The sequence below is a fragment of the Urocitellus parryii genome, chromosome 4 (genome assembly GCF_045843805.1).
Source record: "Urocitellus parryii isolate mUroPar1 chromosome 4, mUroPar1.hap1, whole genome shotgun sequence".
Taxonomy (NCBI): Eukaryota; Metazoa; Chordata; class Mammalia; order Rodentia; family Sciuridae; genus Urocitellus; species Urocitellus parryii.
The window spans coordinates 71,019,885-71,029,143 of record NC_135534.1 but is presented as its reverse complement, the minus strand read 5'-3'; the positions used below and the strand labels follow the sequence as shown (position 1 = coordinate 71,029,143).

At 35.5% G+C, this 9,259-nt stretch overlaps 1 non-coding gene across 1 annotated transcript; it reads left to right on the top strand.

The window, feature by feature from the left end:
• The first annotated feature begins 1,204 nt into the window (after window positions 1–1,204).
• Window positions 1,205–1,336, top strand: LOC113181733 (small nucleolar RNA SNORA13). The gene has a single exon (XR_003300620.2). It is a non-coding gene; the product is annotated as a small nucleolar RNA SNORA13 (small nucleolar RNA).
• Window positions 1,337–9,259: the final 7,923 nt, after the last annotated feature.

Genomic DNA, 9,259 nt, shown 5'->3' with positions numbered 1-9,259 from the left:
AAATGCCAAATCTGTATACCAAAATGTTGACATTTGTTTTTTTCTGGGTAAGTTTTGAATAACTTCCTTAGATTTCCTTCCCCAGTTTTGTACACTTAACATTTAGTACTTTTAGTATCAATTTAAAATATATATATAAAGCTGAAGGACTTTACTTGGTCAGAGTCTCTGGACTGGAATTCAATGACATCACCTCCTAATAACCAGTTGGGCTGGAGAAAACACCTGAAATGAGTGGAGTTTGGCAGATTCTCTTTCTTGTCATTTGGGACTTCAATCTGTTCTATGCTGTGCTGTGCTAAAGATGGAGGCTGGGTGGACCTGTAGTTCTTGGGGTATGCACATGGCAAAAGGAAGGGTCTGAAAAAAGGAAGAAAAGGAAGGAAATGATTAGAGAGAAGCAGAGATGAGGAACAGCAGAGTAACCTGAACCCTGATTCCAGATGCCATAAACTCTACCCCATGAAATATCTATATCTTTCCATTAATTCCCCTTTCAGATTAAACTGTTCTGAGTTAGTTTTATTTTCTATACACTTAAAATATCCTAGACTAAAACTGTATATAATAGTTACTAAATATATTTGATTTATATATGACTGAAATTTGGCTTAATTAGAATGAATGAACTTGAGAGTTCAGAGGACATTCTAGGAAATGGCTGGACTGCTTTATTCTTCATAAAAGACTCAAAATAGCATTACTAACTTTCATTCATCTTCTGTTTGGTTATCTCTGTTAAGCAAGTATTCTCTCCACTGAGAACTCTTTACCTTTTAGTTTCAATCTCCTGTTCCTCCTACCAGTGTTTCAAAAAGTGAATATTTTTGTAGCATTCCCTTCAAATCTTCTATGCCTTGAATAATATCGGTTAATTGCTCTGTAATTTCAGGCCTTACTCATTTTACTTCTGACCCTCCAGCAAGATGCTAACTATAAATAATAAACACAAGCATGGATTCTGTGTGATGTGTCCAGGCCATGTCTTATCCCATAATGCTTAATATACTGTAAAAGAATCTGGAGTTGTAACCACAGAATTACCTCATTAACAAATTATGTGATCATGAGAGAATTCCTTGACTTTTCTGAACTTTGGTTTCATCATTAGTAAAATAGTTGCAACCTCTATTTAACAGGTTTGTTATTATGCTTTGGATAAAGGTTCAGAATAACTATGGTCAATTTAAATATCAATAAATACAGCCTTTTTGTTGGCATACTCACTTTTTGAAACTAGTAATTATGGGGTCAAAGAGGCATAAATCAATGCTTATCTGGCTTTTCCTGCCCTTAAATTTGATATTTTAATATAGTAGTTGTGTAAGTAAAAATAAATAAATAAATAAATATTAAGCTTATGAATACTATTTATTAAATATCATTTGATAATTTTATGGATATTTATGAAGTTATAATATTGTTAAACATATGTAAGATTCTTTTTCTGAATTATTACATGCACCATGCATAGTAAGTAATAGGTAGATACAACTAATCCTGTTTTTATAGATGAGAAAATTAAGGTTCAGAAAGGTTAAATAATTTACTGAAAGTCAGATAGAAAATGAGTGTCAAAGTCACTATTGTAACTGGATTTATTCAGCTACAAAGTTATCATTCTTTCCTTACAGTGCCTTGCCCCTGAGAAAGAACACTGTTAATGCCATATTACAATGATTGAAACTAATTCACTTTGATTTTCATTTTTTGGCAACATGTAAAAGCAGAAAAAAAAATCAGAGTCATATTTCATCAGTAACTTCCTTGTGGTTATGTTTAAAAATGAAAATCAGAGCAGTGACCTTCAATCATCTTTCTTTTCCCAGTGTGCTGATTATCTTCTATCTGTCCTTCTGGAGGAGCACACCCTCCTGTACCCACTCTGCTGTATCTGGGAGACCAACCTGCAAGGCTATACCAATAAGTCTCTAACCTGACCTTTTGTTGGATTCAACCAATGGAGAGCCTCAGTAGGAAGCAGTGGGAAAGATAGCAAATGAGAGGGAGTTACTTTCTAATTATTTTAGCACTTGGTCCTTAGCTCCTTTCTAACCCCAGGGTAGACTGTAAGAATCCACTCTGAGCTCATCTTGATAAATAGTTATTTTATTAAACCATCTCAAAATAATAATAATTAATTTTATTCTAGGACCTTGTCATTTGTTTTATTTTTGTGATGCTTTCTCATATACTTGATACAAAACAGGGGACTTGACACACTAAATATATGTGAAAAAAATGTATGAACTCTAAAAAAGAATAAAGTGACTTCATTAGAATAAAATGATATATTTGCTTTTTTCTTATAGAAGACACACTAGCTGGTGCAACAACTATAGGTGTCTGATAATTCCAAAATAGTTTCTTCTTCAACAGATATCATTAAACCAAATAGAAAAACAAGTCTTTTATCCAGGCTTATTTTCTCTTTTATAAGCAAAGGCATCTTGGAACCCCATGAAAGCTGAGAAGACTCCGTCATATAGCCAGACTCCCTGCCTGGGAAACTGAAGGTAATCCAAAATGAGGTTCCAGGAGGTTCGCCCAGAAGCTGTGTGGTCACTCTGGTCTGGCAGAGAATGAAAGCCCTGGAAGCTTAGAACTGCACTCCCAAACAGCAGTCTTTCAGCTGGGATTAAAATGTTAGCCAACTTTGGACCAGATGTATTCTGAAAATAAATAAATTTCCCAAGAAGAACCATCAGTAACACAAATATAAATTCAAGGCTAGGATTTGTCTTGAACAAAGGGATACCTCTCTCTTCTCGGATAGCACTTCTATTTTGTTGACTGAGGTATCTCAGCCATTAGAAATGTGGTCTACTTGTCTCCTAGAAATAATTCATGGAGTGCTTAATTTTATTTTACTCTGTATACAATCCTGTCCTCTCAAGTTTAAGTAAGAAAGAGGCAAAAATTATGCCTTTTAGACAGCCTAAAAGCTACTATCTGAGAATTTTCATTCCTCAACTCTTATGCTTTAAAGAGGGCTCAGGAATTCTCAAACCATTTACTAACTCAATGATCATTTCAGATCACTCAATACAACATAGCAGGTACTGCTGACATACCAATAAAGGCATTTGATAAATTGCTATTGTGATGCAATTATGAAATCAATTTGCTTTGGATACTAAGGGCTATATTCTCCCTCGCTAGAATTTCTGTAAGAAGTATGTTAGCATTCCAAATTATAAATTAATAAATGGAAACTCTGAGGATTAAGGCTACTTGCTTAAGGTTTCACATAGAAGAATGAGTAAAATGAGAAACCTGACCTCCTTATTTCTACCAAAATATTAATTTCACCAGGAAAAAGTAGTCTCTGATTTTCCCCAAGATCTATTGATCTATCAGAATTCACATATCAACATGTAGGGCACATCATCAAATGGAATGGACTGTAATCTGGAGTGGCTGAGGACACATGAAGGGCTAGGGAACATCTGGTTTTGTTTAGTTTTAGTTCTGCTATTTCTATACATGTTATCTTGTTATTGAAATATATATATATATGTGTGTGTGTGTGTGTGTGTGTGTGTGTGTGTATGAAAAACAACTATTTTATTGGATTTTGTGTTCTGAATAATATTTGTTCATATACCTAGTGTGACATTGATGTTTTGATTCTGAATCATATTTTTTCATATTCCTAGTATTGTATTGATGCCTGGAACTAGCACCAGATATTCCGAATTGATTTCAACTAGTTAGCTTTTGAGAAGCTCCCCAGGTAATTTTAATTTATAACCAGGGTTTAAAATTCTTTCTGGGTAAGTATGGTGGAAAGAAAGGAGTATTAGAGAAGATAGAAGGTAGGAGAGGAGGCAATAAAAAATAATAGTAGAGAAGAAGGAAGGAAGGAAGGAAGAACAGAGATTTTTATCTGAGAAGCTGAAACACATGGCATGATTACAAGTATCAAGAGTTAGTGAAGACCAAATGCTGAAAACATCATTATGTGTCATCTGTACAAAAATTAATTCAGAATGTGAACATCTTGAATTGAGAAAAAAAAAGTCAAAGTCTTCATCTTCAAGACACATTTTTTATATGAAATTACTACATATACTCCTGCTACTTAAGACTCTTTTTCTTCCTGAGTCTGGATTCTATAAGTAAATATTTGCATTATTAGTACATTTACTTATGCAGTTCAACTCTGTTAACACAATGTGGGGCAACTGGTATCACTGTGAGTGTACCAAGGTTTCATCTCCTGGTCTTGCTCTACCCAGCAGTGTTCCCCTTTACTATGCTCTACTTCCTATTCCTTGAGCCGACTATTTCAGACTTCTATGAAGCCTACAAATCTCTGTTTCCCCCACCAATTTTCTTGCACTGATCAAATGCCTCTGACTCATGCATCCTTGATCCAAGCTAGACCACCTCAATAGATCTTTCACCATGGGTTCCATCTTCCCAGTTTGTGCTCTGGCCAGTACCTGCCCTTTTTTCTCTTCATTTCTTCCAGGTACATTTGCTGTTCTCTTCCTCAATATCTCAAGCAGCCTTTGTTTGTAAACCTATATCCTGATTATTTATGCTGTCTTTGGAATTTAGCAACATTGAATATCAACATAGATTAATCTCTCCTGTGTTTTCAACCTCTCTTTTTAGTACTCTTTCCACAAGCACTAGACAATGCCCAGCCTTTATTTTCACTTAAATGAAACAAAAATGTTTTGGGCTTATGTTTTCCAACCAGCTGCTGATTTATTTGCTTTCATCCCATATAACCTCAATTTTCAGAGACATCTGTATCTTGATTTTTTTTTCTCTTCCCCTCTCTTCCAATCTTATCTGCTAATTCAAAATGGATTCTACTTCCATCCCTCTGTCAGGAGGGGTCCCTTTGTGACATGTTGCTAAACACAGGGGGCATTTTTTTTCCTTATCTTGTTTGATTGTCCACCAGAATTCAGCTTGATGCCTATGTTTTTCTTAAAACTTTTATCCCTTAACTTTTGTTGTAGTTCTTGTTTCTTGATTTTCTCCACTTATTTATTTTTATTTATTTATTTAATTATTTTTGCATTTCTCCACCATTCATATTCACCCTATAACCTATGATCATGAGTATAGGCTGTGGACCTAACCTCAACTCAAACATTCAGCTTTGAGTCCTACCACCAGAGCCAGCATAAGTCACTTCTCTGTAAAAATGCTGACAATAACAAATTCACCACAGAGTTCTTTAGAAAGCAATAACTCTCCACTGTCTTCAGAACTCCCTTCTCACTTGGTGTTTTTTTATGGAACTCTTCCATGATTCCTGGCACCGTATCATACTGTAGTTGTATGTTTTTTCTTTTTTTTTTGCTAGTATTTTTTAAAGTTTGTAATTAAATATTGATTATTTGCTGAGCATCTTTGTCTTCTCTTCAATTGTAACTTTATCACTTTTTCTGATGTTCAATTTGAATATCTATAATATAAATATTTAAACAATATGGTTAAATAAGTGAGCGATCTTTGCAAGATAAAGTGGTAACCTAAAAGAAGTTGGATCCCATGGATGCATCTTAGGGTTATAGTGTCAAGAAAAAGTGCCCTCACCTGTGTCATTGGCTTTGATGTGAATTTGATCACAACCCAAATGATTAAGTACAATTAAAAACTATCATGCATTGAAGAAGCAGAAATTAATTTAGCCATATGGAATTATAAATAGATTGAATCAATATATCAATCATCAAGGGAGAAGGAGAGCTCTGGCTTATAATAAAATTCAAAGGTCCATTGATTAATGTAGAGGGAACATGGGAATTGGGAAATTGTATCATTATATTAAAGACTGGATTAGGAAAGAAGTATCAATGTATGCTAATCTAGAGGGAAATCTTGAGGCGCTGTATCACATTCTGTTTATTTCTCTATATGTACACATGATCATCTAGATGTATGGACATATTCAGATCCACACATATGATGTATGTGTTGCTATGCATATATATGTGTACCCACACACATGGATTTCCATGCTTTTACAGTACTTTAGTGATGTTGTGTTTAGATTCCATAGCTATTGTGTCATATTGTTTCCGAATCTTTGGATGTTATGACCAAAACAAGCTGGACTTGATTTCATATTCACCCATTCGTAAACTGTTAATCCTTGAGCAAGTTACTTAACTTTTCAGTTCTTCAGTTTCCTCATTTATTAAGTGAATATAATAATGTTTCTTACGCCCTAGAAATGCAGTGAATATTAAAATCAGTACACACACAAGCAGTTTGCTACAAAAGCCTCGCACAGGTAGATACTCTTTGAGTTGCTGTTATCACTCTTCTATTTTTATGATTAATATGTTATGATAAATTGGGCCTGGCAATCTGGTTTGCTTCCTCTTTGGCCTAGGGCATTCTCTCTGGGGTCCTCTCTAACTGGTCCAGTGGCTGCCTGTTCTCTCTCTCCATCAACAACTCCCAACAAGCATTTGAGCCAAGGTCAGAGTGGTTATAGCAGCTACCACTAAGACGATAAGGGCTGGGATTTAAGGAAGCTGGAGCTATCCACCTTTCCTGATAGTGAAACTCTCTGAGTGAATGCATCTGAAAGGAAAAAAAAATGTTTGATTTGTGTTCCAAGAGGTAGAACATAATATTAAAGTACCTCACCCTTGTTTGTAATGACTCAGAAGCCGCCCTTCCCCACACAGTCAGCACCAAATAAATCAATTCCTTCACTCCGACTGGCTCTTGACACTGCTTTTAATCTGTGAACTATGAAATGCAAAAGATCTTGTGTGTAGTCCTTTCCTTCCATCTGTGCGTGGCTGTCAGGCAAGCAGTCAACAGCACTCCGTAACAGAAGTTAATTGGAAGGAGCTGGTGTCTCCAGCTCCTTTGGTAATTATTGAAGTCACTCGCCTGGTGTGGAATAAAGCCTCTCGCCTTCACACTGCTTGATAAAAAGACTCTTTTCCCTCCTGTTACAGTCACAGAAGCAAAACAAAGCTAAACAAAATGAAGCTCTTTCTGTTTGTTTGATAAATCCCAGAATTACTTTAAGGTAGATAAGCAGGGCTGTAGCTTCCATTTAATTTAAATACAGTTTAGAGCCTTCAGGAGGAAAGTGTGTCTAGTTCACCTGTGCCCCAGTGCTCATCTCTGTCCCTGACTCAAAATGAAGACTTGGTAAATGTTAGAAATTTTCATTATTAATGCTATTATTATTAATTCCAGGTTAGCTCCTATTATTCATAAGACTTTGAAATCGGCTTTATAGGGGAAAATGTTTAATTCTCAGGTTGCACTAAGTTGGATTGAACTCTTAACTCTAGCATCACCAGTGATGATACTCCAGCCTGTTTCATCTTGCTGAACATCACCCTTTGTCAATATCAAGGGAATCATACATAACTCACAGGCTGTGTAGATTAAATGAGTTAAAGCAATGAATTGCCTTGTGTTCTGGCTGGCATATACTAATTGCTTAATATACCATGGCTTTCTTACATTGATTCACAATGTGTCTAGAAACTATAAAGACCACTTACTTGTTCCACTCATAGATAGTTTTTGCTTCATATCTCTGACTTTAATATAATTAATTTAGAAGGAGATGCAGATTTCTCTCCCTTGCCCTCCATCACTCTCAATTCTATTTATCTCTTTCCAATATCTCCAATATCTCAATTCCAGTATCTCAACTCCAACATCTCTTTCATTTGTTTCACTGAAGCTAAAGAACATCCATTAAATAGATATTCAATAACTCAAAGAAGATTTTTATTGTGTCCTACTTCAGTGGCAAACTTTGTGACATGGCTGGGGTAGATAGCAATGAGCAAACTGGGATCCCTTTCTTCTTGATCTTTGCAGTATTATTAGGGAGCAGGGACCCACATACCCCATAAAATACAGAATGAGAAATTATGAATGAGAGACATTCTTAGAATTACAGTGCTAGCTGATCACAGAGTATAGTGCAGCCAACTCTTCTTAGGAAGCAGAGGAAATGCATTAAGAAAGAATCTGTAAAGGAAGTGTCCTTTCAGATAGATTTTGAGGGATGGGAAAATGTTTTCTTGGCTAAAGACAGGCAAAAGATAATGAAAGAAGTGACAGTGTACATAAAACTTCAGGGCATGTGCCCCGAGATGAAAATATATATTTGCTGCCACATGGTTCCATGCTATGTTATACAGCCGAAGAACATTGTAATGAGCTATGGGAAAGTCAGACAACTGGCAGTAGTGGGGGAGGGGATGGTAGATATTCCATACTGCCTCTGGAGGGAGAATAGGGGTGTAGCTGCCCCAGCTGGTATGAGTCTTCAGAAGCTAGAGCTTATCTTCCTTGACAGTTATCTGCAGAACATTAAGACCTTGAATATCAGCCTGTATCCACAGGCCACAGAAGGGCCAGTCTGGATTTTACCAACCAGACCGGAGACAAATGTCTATGGGTTTTTAGTAAATCATTGGTCACAAGGTTCACACAGATCAAGAAAAGAGAGGGGTGAAGTCAGATGGGAGACTGCGCAGGTGCAAGGATAACAGAGGTAATGAAAGGGGACTATGAAACATTTAAATGCAGCTTTAGGGAGCTAGTGAGCAATGAGTACAGGAAGAGAGTGAAGTGGATAATTTGTGTACTTTAGTGACAGATGACATGATATTGTGATATCAAAAGAAACTGTTATTTGAGTTTTTAACTTAACCCTAACTTGTCCAATAAAAACAGGATTTTGTATTTAAACAAATGATTAAACTTGTCAGTAGAAATGCAAATAGCAACACAAGTCACAAAACTATTCATTCTTTATACTTCAGGCGTAATTATAAAAAAAACTGTGCATGAAACTTAAGGCTAATAATTTGATAAATTGAGAAATTTTGTAATAGTCAATAGTGAATTTTATATGTAGTTTGATAAGAGATGACAGCTTCCTTCTAAATAATATTTGCACTAAAGTAGAAAAACACAGAAAGTCAGAAAAAATGTGATTTGTAATGCTGATCAAACCCCCTTAATTTTCCATAAAATTTGTTTGTGTTACTTTTCAAAAATTTCATAGACTCAAATAGCTGTTATCATTGAATTTCTATTATAATTCCAGTTATTGTCAAACTACACAAATTTACCATAATAGTTCTTGCACATAACCTTGTGCAGGAGCAGGCATTTGGCAAAATAGGATTAAACGAACAAAATATTGGAGATGAAATAGAATTTCATGGGCAGGAAGGAACAATGTAGGCAAGAGATTTTGAGATTTCAGTATAAAAATTTGTACATATATTTAATA